The 8310-nt window shown below is 45.1% G+C and overlaps 1 protein-coding gene across 1 annotated transcript in view; it reads right to left on the reverse strand.

The window, feature by feature from the left end:
- Nucleotides 1-572, reverse strand: part of Cmtr1 (cap methyltransferase 1) — a 40289-nt gene extending 39717 nt beyond the window's left edge. The window contains exon 1 of the mRNA XM_055606998.1: nucleotides 448-572. The gene's annotated coding sequence lies outside the window, so the exon portion shown is untranslated. The remainder of the gene's footprint in view (nucleotides 1-447) is intronic.
- Nucleotides 573-8310: the final 7738 nt, after the last annotated feature.

Here is an 8310-nt window from a genome sequence, read left to right on the forward strand (position 1 = left end):
CCTTGCAGGGAATCCAGTTCTCTCATTTTGTCGGCAAGGGGAAAGGCCACAGAGCTAGGCAGTGACCTGCAATGGCAGACGCGCCCTGACCAGGCACTTCTGAGCGCAGGGAACGGAAGCCCCGCTTCTACCCGCTGCTCGGTTCCCATGCCCTCTGCAGCCTCCGCGCCCGGGCCTGGGGTTCGCACTGGCACCCTTACGCATAGGGGAGAGAAGGGAACGCCACGTCCCCGGCCGAGCTCCTCGTTTGGAAACGTCAGGTGAGCCTGTGTGCGCAGAGGCCGGCAACAGCGGCAGCCCCGGCTCCGCGGGGTTGCTGGGGAGAGGGGGCAGCGGGAGCGGGGAGAAGCTACCAGAGGGCGGGCAGGCTGGCCGCCCCGGGGGAAGGATGCTGTGCCCGCGCGCCCGCCCGCTCGCACCGCCCCCGGGCCGCGCGCCGGCACTCACGCTGAGGGGATGGGGCGAGCTGCCGGCGAGCGGAGACGAGGGGTCAGGCCTCCACGGTCGCCGCGGAGCCCGGCCCCGCAACCTCTTCCTCCCTCACTTTCGTTTCCTCGCAAGGCAGGCCAGCTGCGCGGTCGCGCTCGGATCCCGCCCGCAGGGCGGCGCCGCTTGATTGCGTCACGAGCCCGTCAGCCCCGCCCCCGCCGGGTTCAAGCTTGGCGCCTGGGAAATACCCAGGTCTTGAAAGCCCTCAGAGCCCAAGGCGCCTGCGCGGGAGAGGCGGCCAGGGGGATAAGAAGGGGGTGGGGGAAAGTAACCCACTCTCTTCTCCTGCTCTAGGGCAGAGAAGTCTATACTTCACCTCAGCTAACTTCGTCCTGTTATGGGGAACCTTAAGAGAAAAACTCCCACGATGTCTGAGTAAATCTTAAGAAGTCTTTACTATTTACTACCATCACATGGGCTGTCCCAAGCAGGACTGCTGGGAACAATCTCAAACCTCCAGTTTGAGACTTTATCGCAGTTGTGACGTATAGGGAAAGGAGGCTCTGGGCATCAGCAACGGCAAGCAGAGAGAGAGTAATGAACTGGTCTGGCAGTTAACCTTTAGGTCTGAGTCACATTGTCTAGGAATTTATGGCTGGTCCAGAGACCAGTTTACCATAGGAATTTATGGCTGGTCCAAGTGACGAGAAACCAGTTTTTAACGAAGATAGTTTTAGCAACGAACGTATTCTTAGGGGCCAGGTGGTGTTGCGGCACGCCTTTAATCCCAACACTCAGGAAGCAGAGGCAGGTGGATCTCTGAGTTTGAGGCCGGCCTGGTCTTCAGAGTTAGTCTCAGGCCAGCCAGAGCGAGCTACATAGTGAGACCCTGTCTTGGAAACCAAAAAAAGCAGAAAGAAAAGGTATTCTTGGGAATGCTTTGAGTTGGTGGCATAGCTGTGGCTGAGTAGCTCACTACAGTCTCATCTTCATTATATAGATTGAAGAACAAAGGCAGAGACACTGTAAGCTGGCTGAGATCACAGACCACTGTCACATTACACAAGACACACTTAACAAGGACAGTGGACTGGGCATAGTTCACCGTCAAGACTGACTGGTACACACCAGGTCCTAGGTTCTATTCCTAATGCCTCAGACAAAAAGAAGGAATGCCATCTGTGGCATTTGGCCATATGGACAGAGATGGACTGCCATTTCAAATCCCCTTTCCCATCTTCACACTAATATAACTCTGTTGGGCATTCTCAGCTGTGTCTGTCTCTGAAGGCCCAAGAACTCAAATGTCAGCATATGTTCTCCCATAAAGCTGCTTTTTAGAAAGATTTTATTTTTACGTGTATGAGTGTCCTGCATGCATGAACGTATGCGCACCATGTCTGTATGGTGCCTGTGTGAACCAGATCCCCTGGAACTGTAATGACACATAGTTGTGGGTGCTGGAACTGAACCCAGTGAAGATGGAAAAGCAGTGAGTGCTCTTAACCCGAGCCATCTCTCCAGGCCTTTTCCCCAGTGACTGGCACTGGATTAGTCAACCAGAGAGCTGACTAGTTTCCCTGTTCATTTCCCTGAAGCCAGCAGTACACTTGAGTTCAAGTTCACCTTCTACTTGTGTCTGGTAAACACCTCCTGCCCTATCACACACACACACACACCTCTCACCCACACACAGATCTCCCTTTCCTCCCTTCCTCCCTCTCCTCTAAGGCTTTCGAAGTAATTTCCAAATTATGATGCCGTCTCCAATCAAGATGATTCTAATTCGTTCTCCTCACAACTAAAGCGCTGTGGAGTTTTTTGTTTTGTTCTATATCTTTGTGTTATCATCAGTGATTAAAACCTGCCAGTGACCTTCCACTGCTATTAGGCTAACACTAATGTCCTGTAAGAACCCAGTCTTGTTCTTCTAGTGTCCTCACCTCCCCTCCTCCTGGTCCTGTCTCTCTGGAGTACAGTGTGTCTCTAAGGGTTCCTCTCCCTGCTCTCTCTCAATGGACCATTCTTCCTGTCAGTGATGTGAAGGTTCACTTACCCCTCATTACCATCATGTCTGGTGTAACGATCACAGTAAAAAATGCCTTTTAGTCATGTAAAACTTGTCAGGATCCCCAGGACACCAAAGGCTGCACCTGACAATCAGGACCTAGTAATGTCACTCACTCAAGGTAACCAGACATAGTCCTAGAACCCCATGATGCCCACTGCACAGCACATAAGCAGAGACCAAGAGCAATGCTCTGCTCTGCAGTGGGGAGAAACTGTCTTGACCTGCCCTGTGCTGGTGAGTCTCCCCCAGAACCCTGATCCTCGAATCCAATTTCTGTTAGAGCCTGACCCTGACCTTCAGCTGAGATGTGTTGCACAGGTGGGCAGCCTCAGGGAGATAAGCTTCGGATGGTAGTTAGAAATTTAAAGTGTGGACCTTGTGTGGTGACCCTCAGCATAATAAAATATATAATTTGTTATACTACCTACCTGTATCTACCAAGTGTATCTTCCTTCTTGCTCGAGACACTGGCTTTAGCACTGTCCTCTCTGGAAACCTTTCCTGACTTCACAAGAGTAATTAGCAAGACCGTTGTCTAGGAAAACTAGAAGGCAATGGATCTCTCCTCCCACGCAGTGGCTCTCAAAAGATTCTTAGCTTATTAGACTTGGCCATTACCCTCTGAGCTATCTCACTGACCCCTGAAGAACCTTAAAGTGAGTAGAAAGTCACTGCCAGCAAAGAAACAGAAGATACAAAAACAAGTGGATTGAGAAATTAATTGTTGGAAAACACAACGGCCGGGTGTGGTGGCACACCGCTCTAGTCCCAATATTTGGGAGGTAGAGACAAGGTGATTTTTTCCCCCTTTTTTGAAATAAGGTCTCATTATATAGCTCTGGCTGTTCTGAAACTCACTCTGTAGACCAGGCAGGCCTCAAACTCACAGAGATCCACCTGCCGCTGCTTCCTGAGGGAGAGGATTAAAGGAGTGTGCCACCACTGCCCAGCAGTGTATTCAATTTAAAAACACTTTCTCTTTATTTGAATGAGCGTGTTTCCATCTGGTACGTGCACATGTGGGAACAGGTGCTCATGAAGGCTGGAAGGGGACGTCACCCCACCAGAGCTGGCTACAGGCATTTGTGAGCGACCCGACATGGTTGCTGTTCAGCAAGAGCAGCCAATGCCCTCAACTCCTGGCTATCTCTCTAACCCTGACACTGAATTTTAATCTGTTTCAGTGGTCACAAATGGGGACATTTTCATTGGTAAACTCAAAAATAACATTGTTCAGGTAGAATTAGAACTTGCAGCGTTTTTCATTTTTTAAATCAAAGCAAGAATAATCCTCTCTGAAGAAGCACCATAGTTCTCCAGGCCACTTGTATTTCTTTTCTCTGAAGATTAAGAACTCATCATCAGTTAAGTCAATATCTTCAAGAACTTTGAACCATTTTAAGAAAGAAAGAAATGGATTGTGCAACTATGATTCAGCTTAGAAGCCATAGAGGTGGAAACAGCTTTGAAAGACTTCTAAAGTATTCCAGATATTCCTAGAATTTTCTTTGCAGAGAAAATGCCAGAATTGTACATTAAAAAGGTGTGTCCTCCAGGGCCTTCCTCATCGACCACTTGGCAGAGAATGTTTTAACATTTTTCAGTAGCATTTGTAACTTCATAACATTGAATTGAAAGGTTAGACTCATTTTCGTGGTTAAAAGACTCTTTCAGACAAGCCAACACATCAATAAAATTTCTTTTCTAACAATGTCTGTGCAGTGAATTTTCTTTCTTTTTTTTTTTTTATCTCCTTTTTTATTTCAGTTAAAGTAAATATTTCTGCCTTTGGCTTGGAAAAGTGCTTCAGGACATATTTTCATGATGGCCTGCTGCAAACTTCTACGTGGCACAAAAGCAATTTGTGTTTCTCTAGTATCTCTCAAAAACGGTTTAAATGTGTTTACCTGACTCAGGAACCTGCTTTGTTGATGACATTTAAGGTTGTTGACAAAACGTCTTTTACAGGCTTGTAAAAAAAAAAAAAATCTCTGTTGGTAGTGACATGTGTGGGAAAAATTACATATATATGTTATGTAAATAAATTATATACAATGATGATGAGTGCCTTTCTCATAAAACAGCTCAGCTAGATACCTTACCAGGCGTGGCGGCAGTCCCATCTGTGCACGGCGGCAAGGGTTTCTTTCCAAAGTTTATTTGGCAGGGAAAAAAAATCCTTTTTACTACTTCCAAACTGTTCAAAGCTTTTGTAGTTTACAAAAGGATGCACAAAATAGGAATTCTTTGATGGTTTTGGTGTGCGCACAAGAAAGGTGAGAGCTAACTACATAAAGAGATGTCTGTTCTGTCGGAACGCACTTCTTACTGAGATGCGCTTCCAAGGTGGGGAGATGTGACATGTATATTCACTTTTGCTGGTATCCAACTTCAATTAAAATAATCTACACACACATACTCCACCCTGGTCTGTCTGTCTGTCTCTCTCTGTTTTTTGAGACAGGGTTTCTCTGTGTAGCCCTGGTATCCTGGAACTTGCTATGTAGACCAGGTTGGCCTTGAACTTGGAAATCTGCCCACCTCTGCCTCCATAGTGCTGGGATAAAGGCCTATGCCACCATACCTAGACTGGGGGGGGAGCTTTTCTCTCTTGAATACTCAATGATACAAATAAAAACAATATAATACATGATTTTCATCATTCCTCTTTTCATTGATATCATTTTTAAAACTAGGGTTATAAAAAACAAAACAAAAAATAAAAAACAAAACATCCACACCAGACTTAGTTGCACAGGCCTCAGATCCCAGTATCCAGAAAATAGACGAAGGTTGACCTCCGTGAGTTTGAGGACAGCCAGATCTACATAGAGAGCTCAAGGTCAAGGCTTGAGACCTTGTCTCAAAAAAACAAAACAAATTAAAACCATACAGAAGTATACACCTTTAATGGGGACAGGGGACACAACCACAACACACAACAGAGGTAGAGAGAATTCCAGGCTAGCCAGAGAGATCCTTTCAATAAATAAATAAATAGATAAACAAATGATACACACAAGAAGGCAAAATACATTTGATTTAACTCACTTAAAACTTTTCATTTTGGTACTTGGGAGGCAGAGGTAGGTAGATCTCTGTGAGCTAGCCTGGCCTACAAATCAAGTTCCAGGACAGGAAGGGATATAAACACCCTGCCTCAAAACAAAAACAAAAACCGATAAATAAATAAATAAATAAATAAATAAATAAATAAATAAATAAATAAATATTCACTTTAAAATTATTTCAGTAAAGAAAAAAGGCAAAGAAGAATACAAATAATTTCCACATACATACTCTTTTATTGTTTTGTTTGTTTATTTATTTGTGTGATAGGGTCTCTCTATATAGCCCTGGTGGCCTGGAACTTACTATATAGTGTCAACCAGACTGGCCTTGAACTCACAGAGGTCTACCTGCTTCTGCTTCCTGAGTGCTGAGATGAGAGGGATGTGCCATCATGCCTGGCTACCTTTTTTTCTACATGTCAATCTCTTATAGTTATATATATGTTCATTTTTCTACATAAGCATATATTGTTTTTATAAATAATTTGAGATTGTGGGCAAAACGCCTTGTTATGCTGAATCATGAAAGTGTTTGTTTCATAAAGACAAGGATAGTCTTAGTTACCCCTAATTATCAAAACAAATTAACAATATTAATAAGAGACAGTAATCCTTAAATTTTATTTATGCCTTACCATAAATAATTCCTTTGTAAAAAAATAATTTTTCCCCTGAATCCTGAGACCAATCCACATTTGCCAGCTATACAAATAGATCTTAGATGGAAACTAAAAAAAACGCTTGCAGAGGACAGCCTAGCGCATAGAACTGAGGCAAGCCTGGACCAGGCTCTGTATGTACTGGAAATGGACTCTGAGCATATTAAGCAGAAAGAGACTATATCATCAAAAGGATTAAAATGACATGTCAAGAGAAAGAAAAAAGGAAAGGGCTTGGCAGCTATGCAGGCAGGAATAATTCTCCAAACCAAATACATCTGAAGTCACTGTCTCTGGCACCAGGCATCTGCACCAAAGATTGAATGGCAAATATCCTTGACTGTGGGCAATACCATGAGTATCATGGCTACACATGTCTCCAGAAACTATCAGCCCCCATCCTCACAGAACCTGAGCCTGCTCTTTCCTCCAATATAAAACTGTACAGTTGGAAGGAAGCTTGTTATGAATCAGGCTGTAAGGAGGAGGGATGGGGCTATAACTAGGATATAAAGTGAATTTAAAAAAAAAGTATCAGGCTGTTCTAAGGGGAGGTTGAGGCAGCCCATCCTCATGGAAGCCCCTTTAGCACAGGAAGTTAACAACTCAAAGACCAGAGGAAGTCCCAAAAACTGATCAGATTTGATCACGCCTATCTTCCTCAACTATTAAGTAGTATGCCCTGCTCACAGACACTTAAGACAAGCCCAACTGCCCAAGAGGCTCAGACCAACTGAGAAACCCGGAAAGGACACTCTACCTCCAAGTTCTAAAGTTTGCTTCAGGCTTCCAGCTTTCGTGACCTGCCACCATGCTAGGGTGGGCTTTGATAGTACAGCTGTCTTTGAGTCATTTCTGCTCCTATGAGCCCTCACCCATACTCCTCTAACTAAATACTAATACAATCATTAATTCACCACGTTGGACATAGGTCTCTTGAGTAAATAGACTTCTGTTCACATCTCCCCAGGAACTGTCACACAACAGCTGGCCCTGGCTTCTCTGCCTCATGGGTTTCCATTCCCAGCTGGAGTATGACTCAACCATGGATGGTTATCAGGTGCAGCTCTAGCTGCAAGGCATGCCGGGGAAACACCTGGCTTCGTAGTGTTGAGGGATGAGGGTAGCTGTTGCTCCAGAAAGGACTTGCCAAACCTAACGAGGACCTAGGGTTTCCAAAAAGAATAAACACATGTGGGCACTCTCTAGACCTAGTCTTCACATAGAGGGCCCAAACACACCACAGCAAGACCTCTCAAGCTTCGCTGGCTACATTCTCCACTGTAAGCGAGCTCTGCTGAAGGAAGCCTGTAGTACAATCAAGTCTTTGTGACTTGCCTTTAACCTATGGGTCCCATGCTAGAATGTCTAACCATCGACTTACCATAACAAATCAAGAGGTCCGTGCACTCACCTGTTTCAAGAATCTAGTAATTAGCCTGGGTGGTGGTGTCAGAGGTACATGCCTTTAATTCCAGCTCTAAGGAGGCAGAAGCAGGTGGATATCTTTTGAGTTTGAGGCCAGCCTGGTCTACAGAGAAACTTTGTCTCAAAAGAACAGAAACAAAGGGGTTGGAGAGAGAGGGCTCAGCAGTTAAGAGCAATGACTATTCTTTCAGAGGACTGGAGTTCAAATCCCAGCACCCACATGGCAGCTCACAACTCTCTGTAACTCCTGAATCTGAGACCCTCACACAGACATACTTGCAGGCAAACCACCAATCCACATAACATAAAAATAATTTTAAAAAACAAAGAATTCAGTACCTGTGGGGGAATGGCTTGCTGCTCTTACAGAAGACTCAGGCTCAGTTTCCAGCACCTGCAGCTCACAACTGTCTGTAACTCCAGTTCCGGGGGATCTGACCCTCTTCTGGCCTTCTTAGGCTCATGCAAGCAGGGTGTATACATAAACTTACAAGGTCGTGTGCTTCACCTACACACAACTTAAAATAAGAATTCAGTAACTATGACCAAATTACATTTATTGGAAGACAGAAAGAAAGGAAGGAAGGGAAGGGAAAGGAAAGGAAAAAGAAAGGAAAAAGGGAGAGGAGGGGAGGGAAGGGAGGAAAAGAAA

The sequence above is a fragment of the Psammomys obesus genome, unplaced genomic scaffold, assembly GCF_907164565.1.
Source record: "Psammomys obesus unplaced genomic scaffold, mPsaObe1.curated_primary_1811, whole genome shotgun sequence".
In the NCBI taxonomy this organism is placed as follows: domain Eukaryota; kingdom Metazoa; phylum Chordata; class Mammalia; order Rodentia; family Muridae; genus Psammomys; species Psammomys obesus.